Below are 14087 nucleotides of genomic sequence, written 5' to 3' on the forward strand. Positions count from 1 at the left end.
TACAGCCAAGCTTGACTCTGATTTTAATCTGTGTTGGAAATATGTACTGTTTGGTTTCCATTTTTTTTATTTGTCACAATATATATAAATACAGTTACAATAAAATAAAACGAGAAGCAGGTAATGATAAAATTTCTAAAACTAAATCTTGTGACAGGTGGAAGCTACAGGATTTTCGTCCCAATTGATAAACTTCTCCTATAAATTTATATGTCTTTATATAATTTGATCTTATTCTTCAAAATTATCAAAGTTTATGGGCTATAAATAGGGTTCAATAGTCAAGTAAGGAGTTAATGAGGTTTGTACTGTGACAGTTGATTATGATAGTAGCTAATTACATGTTTCTTAAATTGCGATAGTTTCAATTTCATTGACTTAGCTTCAGTTGGAAGCTTATTCCAGAGACCAACTGTTCTTGGGAGGAAGGTGGCTAGTCTGTAGTAGGTTTGCTTGTGGTGTTGAGGCTGAATATAGTTATTTCTGTCAAAGTTCCTTGTGTTGTAGGAGGATGCAGAAGGTAGGAGGTGCTGTTTGAGGTTAGTGTCAATTAAGTTGTTTCTTATCTTGTATAGGAGAATAAGGTCAGTGATGTTCCTTCTATGCTCCAATGGTTGGAGCTCGAGTACGCGGAGTCTTTCAGTGTAGCACGTCTTCTGGATAGTTCAGAATAAACTTTGTTGCCCTGCGTTGAATATCTTCAATTAGCTTGATGTGTTTCACAGTGTATGGTGACTATACACTGGAGGCGTACTCAAGCTGCGGTCTTACCAGCGAGCAATATAAAGTCTTCCTCATTGCCACCTCTTTAATGTGTCTTACACAAGTTCTCTTCACCAGTCCTAGGGTCTTATTCACCTTCGCACACTTATCCTGGATGTGCTTGTTCCATTTTAGGTCACTTGACACAATAACACCAAGGTCTTTTGTTTCAGTTGCATATTCAAGGACCTGATTACCAAGATGGTACTGGTAATTAACGGTTTGGATTCTTTTCTTAGACATGTTGACGACTTTACATTTGGAAGCGTTGAATGACATGTGTGAGTCAACACTCCATAACAACAAAAGCAAAAAAAACAACAAAGAGTTATATATAATAAATTTGTTGATCATTTTAGGAAAATATTCATAAAACCAAGTTTAGTCATTCAAAACCTTCATTTATAGCCTTCGAAAAGGAAACTGAACAGTATATAAAAATCATCTCTGACTCTAAAAACAAGAAAGCTGCTAAAACTTTTCATTTGTGCTCATTAGTCTTTATTATAATCTAAGCTTCATAATAAACTGATTAAAACGTGTTGTTTATATGTCAATTTTCTTTTATAAGGAGATAATATTCATGGAAGGAATCTTGGATGTCAGGAAAGGCGTTTTCACTGCAGTTTTCTCAGTATATAACTTGGACATGTCACTCATTCACAGTCACTCAGTGTTTAGCAGCTGAATTCAAAAGTGCTTTGCATTGGCACAGTGCATCCTTAAATAATCATTAAAACAATGGAACGGGACTTGTCCAGGGTGTACCCCGCCTTTCGCCCATAGTCAGCTGGGATAGGCTCCAGCTTGCCTGCGACCCTGTAGAAGGATAAAGCGGCTAGAGATAATGAGATGAGATGAGATGAGATGAGATGAGATGAGATGACAATGGAACGGAGCTGGTCATTCAAGACTGGATGACTAGTTTTGAGGGTCATGTTGTTTGTAAAGCATCCCACAATTCCAAAAAAGTTGGGATGCTGTGTAAACTGTAAATAAAAACAGAATGTAATAATTTGCAAATCATATAAACCATATATTTCATTGAAAATAGTACAAAGACAACATATCAAATGTTGAAACTGAGAAGTTTTGTTTTTTGCTCATATATGCTCATTTTGAAATTGATCTCAACAACACGTTTCAAAAAAGTTGGGACAGGGGCACGTTTATCACTTTATTGCATCATCTCTACTTTTAACAACGTTGTGTAAATGTTTGGGAAGTGGCAAGAGTGCTGTAGTTTTGAAAGAGAAATGTTGTCCCATTCTTGCCTGATATACAATTTCAGTTACTCAACAGTTCGGGGTCTCCTTTGTCATATATTGCACTTCAAAGTGCGCCAAATGGGAGACAAGTCTGGACTGCAGGCAGGCCAGTTTAGCACCCGGACTCTTTTACTATGGGGCCGTACAGTTTAAATATGTGCAGAAAGCGGTTTGGCGTTGTCTTGCTGAAAGAAGGAAGGCCTTCCCAGAAAAAGATTTTGTCTGGATGGCAGCATATTGCTCTGAAATGTGTATATATCATTCAGTAGCAGTGATGCCTTCCCAGATGTACAAGCTACCCATGTCATGTACTAATGCACCCTCATACCATCACAGATGCTGGCCTTTGAACTGTGCACTGATAAGTTGGATGGTCCCTCTCCTCTTTAGCCTGGAGGACGTGGTGTCAATGATTTCTAAAAAGAATTTCTACTTTTGATCCGTCAGACCTCGGGACAGTTTTCCACTTCACCTCAGTCCATTGTAAAAGAGCTTGGGCCCAGAGAAGGTGGCAGTATTTCTGGATATTGTTTATATATGGTTTTAACTTGCATTTGTGGATGCAGTAATGAACTTGTTTCACAGATGATGGTTTTCTGAAGTGTTCCTGAGCCTATACAGTGATTTCCACAACCGACACATATCTGCTTTTAATGCAGTGTCGCCTGAGGGCCTGAAGATCACAGGCATCCATGTCAGTTTTCAGTCTTGTTTCTTATATACAGAGATTTATCCAGATTCTCTGAACCTTTTAATAATGATATGTACCATAGATGACATGATCCCCAAATTCTTTGCAATTTTACATTGCAAACATTATTCTTATATTGTTGCACTATTTGCCCGAGCAGTCTTTCACAGAATGGTGAACCCCTCCCCATCGTTACTTCTGAGAGACTCAGCCTCTGTGGGATGCACTTTTTATGCCCAATCATGTTACTAACCTGTTGCCAGTTCACCAAATTGTTTGTTTGGTGTTTTTTGTTGTTGTTGTTTTTAAGCATTACACAACTTTTTCAGTCTTTTGTTGCCCCGTCCCAACTTTTCTGAAACATGTTGCTGACATCAAATTCAAAAATGATCATATATTAAAAAACAACAACAACAAAAAAATACAATTTCTCAGTTTCAACATTTGATATGTTGTCTTTGTATGATTTTCAATGAAATATAGGGTTTCCGGGGCAGCACAATGGTGTAGTGGTTAGCACTGTCACCTCACAGCAAGAAGGTCCTGGGTTTGAGCCCAGCAGCCGGCGAGGGCCTTTCTGTGTGGAGTTTGCATGTTCTTCCTGTGTCCACGTGGGTTTCCTCTAGGTGCTCTGGTTTCCCCCACAGTCTAAAGGCATACAGGTTAGGCTAATTGGTGGCTCTAAATTGACCGTAGGTGTGAATGTGAGCATGAATGGTTGTCTGTGTCTATGTGTTAGCCCTGTGATGACCTGGCGACTTGTCCAGGGTGTACCCCGCCTCTCACCCATAGTCAGCTGGGATAGGCTCCAGCTTGCCTGCAACCCTGTAGAACAGGATAAGCGGCTACAGATAATGGATGGATGGATGATTTGCAAATGATCACATTCTGTTTTTGTTGACAGTTTACACAGCATCCCAACTTTTTTGGAATTGGGTTTGTACATTCCTGACAACAAAGTATACTATGTGTTCAGTTTATAGTACAGGAGCAGCCTCTTGGGCTGAGTTCATTTAGAGAGGTAAGACACCTTGTTCCTCTAACTTCGTCTTGTTCCTTGCATGCCTCATTTCCCTACTCTAAAAGTCACCCACTTATCACTGTTGTATATTGCTGTGTTTGCAGATGCTTCATTGGGATAAACCCAGACAGGGGTTCATAGATGATGTCAAAGAATATGGGTAAAATCTTCAATTAGAAATCTCTCAAAGTCAATCCTCATGTCTCCACTCTCCTGAAGAATGTCGTGGACTTTCAATGGGACTTGAAGTTTTTACAGACTCACACTAATGCAAACACAAATTTATAAAGGGTTCTGGGTTTTGCATATATGCAAATTTGGAATGTTGTTTTTTATTTTTTAAACAAAGAAATGTATTTTGCTTTTTGAAGGAACATTTTAGTTACATTTTAGTGAGTTCTCTCTCCCAGAAATCACGTCTTCTGTTTACATGTAGTTATGTGCCTATAAAAAAATTTGGTTCAGCTGCAAATTCTTTTTTTTTTTTCACCAGATAATGTACGTAAAATAAATATGTACCATCTGAACAACTTTGTTGGAAGAGGTTATGTTTTTGCCTCTGTTTGTTTGTTGGTTGGTTTGTCTGTTTGTTTGTCTGTTCCCAATGTAACTCAAAACATAGTGAATGGATTTGGATGAAATTTTGAGGAAAGGTGGGCCAAGGAAATCCAAAGATGCAAATCCAAAGATGTGCGGAGGTATGCACTCTACTGAGCTCCCTTCTAGTTGAATCTTATGTTTATTAAATTTAGTCTTATGCACATTATTGTCATTATTTAGCCTTTAATGTATTGTATAATAAATATTACATTTTATTTACACTCTTGTGATAAAATATAATCTATAAAATCTAAAATAAGTACTATATAGGTGGGGGGGGGATATGATATCTGCTTTTCACTGAATTGTCTCAGTGAGAACTGTGTGTGGAAGGAAGAGTGCATGGTTTGTTTGTTTTTTTTACACATTTTTGTTTTCTGATGAGAGTGTATACAGTATACAGTGCTGTGTGAAGGTCTATTAAAATGCAACCCTGAACTTGGGTTAAAATGCATACTTATAGTTCAAATAAATGTCTACTCAATTGTGTTGTCTTTTCTACATGTATTGTGTAATTAACATTTTAATGTATTTTATTAGAACTGTAAGAACTATTCTAGTCTGTAAAATATAACTAGTCTTGTTATATTTTACAGTAATAAACTGTTGTTGTAGATAACAGTAGGTACACTGTAGAATAATGCTTTAATGCTGGTGACTGTAGCTGCCTGTAGTTTAGTGCTGTTTAACAGGGAAATATGTTACAGTTTTGTTGTGGTTGATCCAGTTGTATTTATTACCTCTGCCAACTTTGTTGGATGAGGTTATATTTTGGCCTCCGTTTGTTTGTCTTTTCCCAAGATAACTCAAAAATTCGTGAACAGATTTGGAGGAAATTTGGAGGAAAGGTGGGCCATGGGCCAAGGAACCATTGATTAGACTTTGATGCAAATCTGAATATGTGGCTTGGCAGAGGTATGCACTCTACCAAGTACCCTTCTAGTTAAATCAATTATATTGTGGTTAATCAGCAGTGTTTTCTATTTTTTTTTTTTATTTTAAGAGGTCTAGTCTCACAGAAGTCTTTGCTAGAAACACACATACAATATGAATTTGTGGCAAATTTGCTGCAAACAGTAAACATTGTAGCAAACCTGTGGCAAAAATAGAATTTAGAAGCAATTGTTTGCCATAACATTCCACAGTTAGCCAGAAGTCCACCAGAGGTTTGCCACAAAACTAATTTGCATGTGGAAATATGACCTTGCCACAGATTTGTGGCAATATTGCCAAAGGTTAACCACAGCTGTCTTCCAGAAACTTTTGTTAAGGGAATGTGCTTTTATTATTATTTTATTATTACATTCAAAAGAGAAAAAATCAGGTATTATGGCTAGTTTATATGACAGTTAGTTGCAGTCCACTAATCCACTAATTTGATGATTGAGTGGCATTCCAAGTGCTGATATTTACCATAACGGTCTCTGGGATGTTTCACTGCATATCACTCTGCTTGTCTGTGTTTGCCACATGAAATTTCACTTCCTAGTTCAAAATGGTTACTACAGTAATGTTAACAACATCATTAGCTGATATGAAAATCAATACTTCTCAGGAATGTAACTTTTTTAAAATATGAAATCTGGTCAGATGAAGAAGAAACAGAAGAAGGGATGCCAATTTTACTGAAATGAAGTATTTGTCAGTTTGTAGTAGATAAATATAGAATGTTTTTTGGAATTGGGTTTATACATTCCTGACAACACAGTGTACTATGTGTTCAGTTTACAGTACAGGAGCAGTCTCTTGGACTGAGTTCATTTACAGAGGTAAGACACCTTGTTCCTTAAATCTAACTTTCATCTTGTTCCTTGCATGCCTCATTTCCCTACTCTAAAAGTCACCCACTTATCCCTGTTGTATATTGCTGTGTTTGCAGATGCTTCATTGGGATAAACCCAGACAGGGGTTCAAAGATGACATCAAAGAAGATGGGTAAAATCATCAACTAGAAATCTCTCACAGTCAACCCTCATTGTCTCGACTCTCCTGAAGAATGTCATGGACTTTCAATGGGACTTGAAGTTTTTACAGACTCACACTAATGCAGACACAAACTTATAAAGAGTTCTGGGTTTTGCATATATGCGAATTTGGATTTTTGTTTTTTATTTTTTAAACAGTTATCATTTATCAATGAGCGGTAGTTAGCCAGCTAGGTGATGGGGCATAAAGTGAGAGTGGCTTGTTCAGTATCTGTTTCTGCTAGTGAAGCAAAAATAAACAGAACATTTGGCCATATTGTGTCTGAACTGTCACTTACTCAGTATTAATTTCTTGTTTATGGAACTATTGTATAAAAGCAATATCACACTCGAGGTCATGTAGTTACACTGAATATCAACACGGCTGGTGTGAATGTGAGTGTGAATGGTTGTCTGTGTCTATGTGTCAGCCCTGTGATGACCTGGTGACTTGTCCAGGGTGTACCCCGCCTTTCACCTGTAGTCAGCTGGGATAGGCTCCAGCTTGCCTGCGACCCTGTAGAACAGGATAACGCGGCTAGAGATAATGAGATGAGATCAACACGGCTGTGATTATCTTTGGCAGACGACATGCGGCCTCGTGTCTACGACCAAATTACAGCTGTAATTCAGTAAAAGAGCACTTCCTCTTGTGATATTGCTTCAACAGTGTAAGTAATAAAAGGAACTAACTTCTCTCACCAATATTCTACATAATTAAATACAACTATAAATGGTTAAAAATTCTAAAGCGTCCTTCATTGATGAATTCATACATATTTTTAATCATTGACAAATCACTGTGGTGTAAGAGGAATAAAACAAGTCAGGACATGCAGTTATTGGAAAATAATCAACTACAGGTTGGGAAGAGTAACTCTGCTTCACATCAGGTCATGTCACACCACCCTGTTTTAGATGATTTTCCTGTAACAGCACACCCATCATGTTTTATGTCTTACATAATCACTGATCCTTCATAATTAGTGTTTTGTTTTGTGTTCTCCTATCTGTAGCAGAAGTTGATAATAATATTGTAATATTTGTGTAAATAATTCAATGCATCTAGGCTGCCAGTGTCCTTGGTTATTTTAATGGGGGGAAAAACATGTTCCAGGAGAGTGATTAAAAATATCTTATTTAATTGTAATTTATTACCTTCACTGACTGTGTTGGAGGAGGTTATGTTTGCACCTTTGTTTGTTTGTTTGTTTGTTTGTTTGTTTGTTTGTTTGTTTGTTTGTTTGTTTGTTTGTTTGCCTCTTCTCAATGTATCTCAAAAAGGAGTCAATGGATTTTGCTGAAATTTTGAAGCAAGGTGAGCCATGGGCCAAGGAACAAATGATTAGATGTTGATGCAAATCTGGTTATGTATGTGGATCCAGGATTTTTTTTCCCCAACATAACTCAAAAAATAGTGAACGGATTGTGATGAAGTTTGGCATACAGCTTTAGTATTACCCTCTGTTCAAGTGATTTGATTTTGATGTTGATAATGTGTGACTTGGTGGAGGTATGCACTCTACCAAGTGGCCTTCTAGTTTTTAATTTGTTGTTGTTGTTGATGTTGTTGTTGTTACCAGGGTTAGGATACAGGAGTCTATCCTGGGAACACTGGGTGCAAATTAGTAATACACCTGTGATGTTATACTTGTCCATTTTTTTGTTTGTTTGTTTTCAAATTAGCAAATTAGCAATGAGTCACATTATTGTTTGCATTTGAAGCAGGAATTTTTTACATCCAATCTCAGTAACAATGTTAGCAAATAAATCAGACACTGCAAAAGCAAGTTAGTGACCTTTGTCCTTGAAGAATGCCACATACAGTGAATATGATGGTGTACACTCCAATGATAAAATCACAGGGTTTTGTGAAGTAAAAAATGAAACCAAGAAAGACCATATCAGCTTTTTTCCACCTTGTAATAGAGCAAATATAATATAATAACCAACAAAATTTAAGTGGAAAACAGATAGAAACACAACTTACAACAACCTGGTTGTACAAGTATGCAAACCCATTAATTAATACTTCATTAAAGCACATTTTGTTTGTAAACCAGCACACAGTCATTTTGGATTAGAGTCTACTAACCTAGCACATCCTGATTTGGCATTTTTTCCCGTCTCTCTTAAAAAAATTAAAAAATTGTAAATAGATAATAATAATAATAATAATAATAATAATAATAATAATAATAATAATAATAATAAAGTTCCAGAGCAATAAAATCATGAGGGAATCTTCTGTGCACAACCTTTTTCAAGTCATTCCACAGGTTTTTGATAGGATTTAGCTTTGGGCTTTGACAGGGTCATTCCTCTATTGACTGGAAGTTGGGCTTTGAGTCTTTTTTTTTAACCTGTGCTGGAACAAGAATCTTTAGCTGTCTAACAGATGCTTGCAGGTTTTGTGAAAATAGATTGGTATTTGGACTTATCCTCTATCTTGACAAGAACCCCAGTCCAAGCTGAAGAAAAGCAGCCCCATAGCATAATGCTGCCACCACCATGCTTCACTGTGGATATGGTGTTTTTTGGAAGTGCTGCCTTGTTACTGTGCCAAATACACCTTTCAGAATTATATCCAAAATTTTATACTCTGGTCTCTTCAGACGCATTTTGCCACTTGATTTGAAGTGATTGAGGCAGGATTACTTTTCTTTTTTTCAATGAACCCCATAGCCCAGACATGTGAAGAGTACACAAGATAATTGTCACATGCAAGGAAGGACCAGTAATCAGTACTTACTAGGTCAGCCTCAGCTGGGCCCAATGGCATGTTCCATATTTACTTAATATGCAACTGCCAGTGGCATCTGACTGTAGTGTTGTTGTCAAGACCACCTAAACTGAGACCAAGTCATGACCAAGACCAAAATGTATCAAGACCAAAACAAGACAATACTTTGAGGAGTTGAGATCAAGTCAAGACCAAGACCGAGGCAGGGCGAGACTGAGTCAAGACCAGGACCAGACTAGAGGGTGTGAAGGGAGGTGGGGAGGGGTGATGGCTGTTAACAGGAAGACAAATTTTAAATTAGCAATGAGTCACATTATTGCTCACATTTGAAGCAGGAAATTTTAACATCCAATCATAGTAACCATGTTAGCAAATAAATCACACAATGCACAGGCAGTTTAGTGAAATCTCCACAGTTGTGGTCTTGACTGGTCTTGAAATAAAATCTTGAGTCCTCTCTGTCTGAGACTAAGACAAGACTGAGTAAAAATGTGGTCAATTCTGAGACGAGATTGAGAACTTCAAAAAGTGGTCTTGAGACCGGTTCCAAGTACTGCAATGCTAGAGGAAAGATGCCTTCAAAAATAATTAAATTCAAATCAAATCAAATCAAGTTTATTTGTACAGCGCTTTTAACAATAAACATTGTCGCAAAGCAGCTTTACAGAATTTGAACGACTTAAAACATGAACTAATTTTATCCCTAATCTATCCCCAATGAGCAAGCCTGTGGCGACGGTGGCAAGGAAAAACTCCCTCAGACGACATGAGGAAGAAACCTCGAGAGGAACCAGACTCAAAAGGGAACCCATCCTCATTTGGGCAACAACAGACAGCCTGACTATAATATTAACAGTTTTAACAGGTATAACCCTCAACTGTCCTCATGGGGCCGTCCTTCACAGGAGTGGGGCGATAAAACTCCGACCAGACACAGGGCACCAGGATGGATCAAGCAGGTCCGAGGGGCAGAAGAGGCCAGCATCTCAATCCCAGGATCAACATGTAACTCAGAGGGACAGATGGGGGGGGGGGGGAAGAAAACACGTTGTTAGGTATGCCCTGCTCTGGCTGGATGAATTAAATTAAACATTTTATCAAGCATTTTTTACATTTTGTTAAACAGAAATATTATAAGGAGCAGTAAACAACTTGTCCAGGGTGTACCCCACCTTTCGCCCGTAGTCAGCTGGGATAGGCTCCAGCTTGCCTGCGACCCTGTAGAAGGATAAAGCGGCTAGAGATGATGAGATGAGATGAGATGAGCAGTAAACAGTAATAAACTAAACAAAGTGTGACAACACTGCTTTTTAAAAAGAATTAACAGTCTTAGGTACAAAACTGTTGTACAGTTTTATAAGGAAATGAGCTATAAGTTTTACTGAGCATCTTGCAGAACCATCCACAGTTCTTCTGGACACTTTGACTGTCACGCTTTCATCTTATTTTTTATAGCAAAACCCAGCAGTTGTCTGAAAAGTGATCTCTTACATAATATGCTGCTTTCTTTACTGACATACGAATATTTTTCTGTAACACTTCTTTTTCATCCTGACTCAGTAATGCACAAGTCCTAAAAGAAACATTTGTAACAGGACTTGTGAAAAAAAAAACCTCGTGCACAGTACTTTGTATACAATGTGTAGCAGATATCCAAAACACACACACTTACAACACCTGGGCTTAAAGAAATGATCAAATATAGAATGTTCAGTATGGTGATTAAAATGGAGTAATATATAATATAAAATATAAGGGGGAATGAAACAGATTTAGTATACACTCAGCAAAATAATGGTAATTAGCTGACAGATGTAGGTTTAATACAGAAACATTTGGTTGGTCTAGTCCAAATAATCTCTGAGTAACCAAGAGAAATTCAAAAAGTGCTGCAACCTCCCTCAATCTCCCATATAATATACAGCAAGGGGGAATGAAAGAGAGTTAGTGTAGGTGCATTCGACAAAAAAGTGCACTAAAGTAAAGTGTAAAGTGATAAAGTGGCAACTAAAAAGGTATTCAATGTTAATTAATGTTGTTTTGAATTAATTTGACACTATATGCAATGTAAGTGTTCACCAGAGTTAATTTGATGGTATAAATTATTTTAAATCATAAATTACTTGCTCACCAACTTACTTAATAAACAATGGCATAACAGGTGTAATAAGCATATAATAACAATGTAATAACAAGAGTAATAACAATGCAATACCATATGTAATAAGTGTGTAATAACAGGTGTAACAACAGTTACAACAGTAAACAACAGTTTACTATTTTACTACTCTGGATTTCTCATGAATGTAACATTTCCAGAAAATGGCAAATGAAAAAAGAAGCTCTTGCTTTTTAGTCTTTTGAAGCTAACAGTTAAAAAAAAAGACCTATAACAGCTGCTAACTTCTCTCAGGAATATTGAAAATACAGCAGCAAGCAAACAATCTAGCACCAGAATCATAAACACATCAGAATATTACAATGTACACATATTTTGTGTTTGAGGGTAGAGTTTTCCTTTAACTAGGGACCCTGGAGCTGTGAGACAGCAACACAATTATCTATTCTTTAAGAAAAACTGTTTTTCATTGTTTTACACAGTGTCAGCAGTTAAATGTACTTTTTTATGCTTTAAAAGCACAATTTAATTGTTTTTATGAATCTTTTAACTGGCATACTTATGTTTTTGGCGTTCCGTAAAAAAAGAAAAGAAATTGTGAGGTGATTCACTTGATTCAACTACAAGCTAAATTGCAGTCAACAACAGCAGATAGAAAATGGCTGAAACAGAACAAGATATGTGATGTGATCTGTGTTTTTTTAACTTGCTAAAAGCAAGCATAGATTTTAGGTTTTATGCATCCATGCAAAATTGGCAGACTTTGAAAAATGTGGGATTAGAAAGTAGTAGTAATAATGATGAATGATTTGTCCTCTGATCAGTTACACATTAGTTTGGATTTATTATTTGCAACTCAGATAGATGCTAAAACATCTTCACAGAAAGAGCTACAGGATTAGCTTCCTCGCATTTACAAAGTGTCATCTTGCGTGATGGCACTTTGCTCTTTTAATATCATCTTTTTGCTTTGAATGATCAATTTCATGCAGCGTTAAGTCAGTAGTGTTTGTGTAGGTCTATCTAGATTCTGTAGAAAAACAGAAAGGTGCCAGCATTAATTTTTTAAGTAATTTGTGCTACAGTAGCTCTTCTGTGGGATTGGACCATATGGGCTAACCTTTGTGCCCCATGTGAATCAATGAGCCTTTGACATCCATGACCCTGTTGTCGGTTCACTGGTTGTCCTTCCTTGGACTACTAACCAGGTAGGTACCAGAGGCGGCTGCTCAAAGATTACAAGGGAAGCCCAGCTTCCTGTAAAATGTCACAAAAAAGTTTGTCTGTTCCATATGTATTTACACTACTTAAATCTCTTTTCATATTCCAAATCAATATTTTGTGCTTGAAAGTGCTCAGCTTTATAGCTAGTTTGTTCAGCAGTTATTTCTCACCGGTTGTCATAATCTGATAATGTGATTTTTCCCCACAGAAGCCTGTGGAAGCACGACCCATTGAAAACCCATTGATACTCAGCATCTCTGTAGTTTAATGCCACTACTGGATATGCTTTGATCCAGTAAAACTGGACATTTATTGGACGATATGCTTTTAAAATGTAATTTCCAGATGCCCGGCTTCACTAGGGGTCTATGGAGAGTTGCTGACAGTAAGGCAGGACTGGACGCTGGGCTTCTGTATGATGATTGAAGGAACTCTCAAATCTCTTTTCAATGTCATGTGACTGACAGCATTTTAAAATTATACATTGCATTTGAGGGATTCAAGCTCAGTCTGTATGGTGTGTTGGCAAGTGAAGTCGTGAGACTAGCTGCTGCTCATTCTCGCTCTTTTCCTATTAATATAAAGTTCCTATTTCCATTTGCATATACTGTAAATAAAATTGTAAATATAGAGTTCATGAGTTTGTTACTTGCTTTCTTTTCGGTTCAGTAAAGGCTGTTTATTTTAAGCCAGGCAATGGAGGGGAACTCTAGCTAGCTAACTGTTAGCTGTGTGAAATGGCAAATGTTGCTAATGTTGTTGACCAGATTTTGGAGAAGACATTTGATGCTCTTCCATACAAGGAGGGGCTCAAAATTAAACAACAGGGCAGATCAATGCCCAAGATTGATTTAATTCAAAAGTCAGGAAGACACAATCATTTTAGCCGTCTTGGTATGACAAAGTAAACTGGTTAACTGGGAGTGCTTTGACCAAGAGAATGTACTGTTGGCCTTGTATCTTAAAGGTAGATTGCCTTTCGGATTTTTCAAGTGTAGGTCATAAAAATAATTTTACCTGACACCCAATTATTTTTGTTTAGTGGACTGAAAGCTAATGAATTCAGATCACAGACTTCCAATTTTATTTTATTTATTTTTTAAAATAGAACAATTAATGAATTTAGGGCCATGTGGCCCTACATTCTCCACTATTTTTTCCTGCTTCACCATGACCCAATTCAAGATACTACGTCATGCATCACATGGTGGGCGTTCCCAATTCATACAAGGCACCGTGGGATACAAATTTGAAACAGGAGAGAAAAATGGAGGATGTGAGTGTGCAAATGAAATGTGAAAGACCAACTACAGTAATGGAAAGCGAGAAGAAAAGACATGTTGTGAAGGAAAAGAAATGCAGGACCAGACTAATAAATATCTCGGTCAGCGAGCACCTCGTGTGATCAGCTGTTCGTTTAGTGACAGAATGATGTAACTATCAGTGCACAGTCAAGGCAAGCCTGTAGATGGCAGTAATGCAACACTGTGGATGCCAGCTGCCATAAAACCCAAAAGAAGAAGCAGGTAAACCTGCGCATGCACACACGGACTTCCTCTGTCTGCGCGAAGCAAGCGATTTCATGCACATTATTTGCTCGGGAATCCCCTCAAATTGAATAACTTCCCAGCCACAGCATGGCCTTTTTTTGAGACATTACAGAAATAAACTTATATGACAATGACCAAATTTCAG

At 37.3% G+C, this 14087-nt stretch overlaps 1 long non-coding RNA gene across 1 annotated transcript; it reads left to right on the plus strand.

Annotated features, from left to right (window-relative positions):
* The first annotated feature begins 5176 nt into the window (after nucleotides 1-5176).
* Nucleotides 5177-6520, plus strand: LOC132885934 (uncharacterized). Its single transcript, XR_009654641.1, has 3 exons — nucleotides 5177-5257; nucleotides 6067-6111; nucleotides 6222-6520. It is a non-coding gene; the product is annotated as an uncharacterized LOC132885934 (long non-coding RNA).
* Nucleotides 6521-14087: the final 7567 nt, after the last annotated feature.

Source organism: Neoarius graeffei, chromosome 5 (genome assembly GCF_027579695.1).
Source record: "Neoarius graeffei isolate fNeoGra1 chromosome 5, fNeoGra1.pri, whole genome shotgun sequence".
Classification (NCBI taxonomy): Eukaryota; Metazoa; Chordata; class Actinopteri; order Siluriformes; family Ariidae; genus Neoarius; species Neoarius graeffei.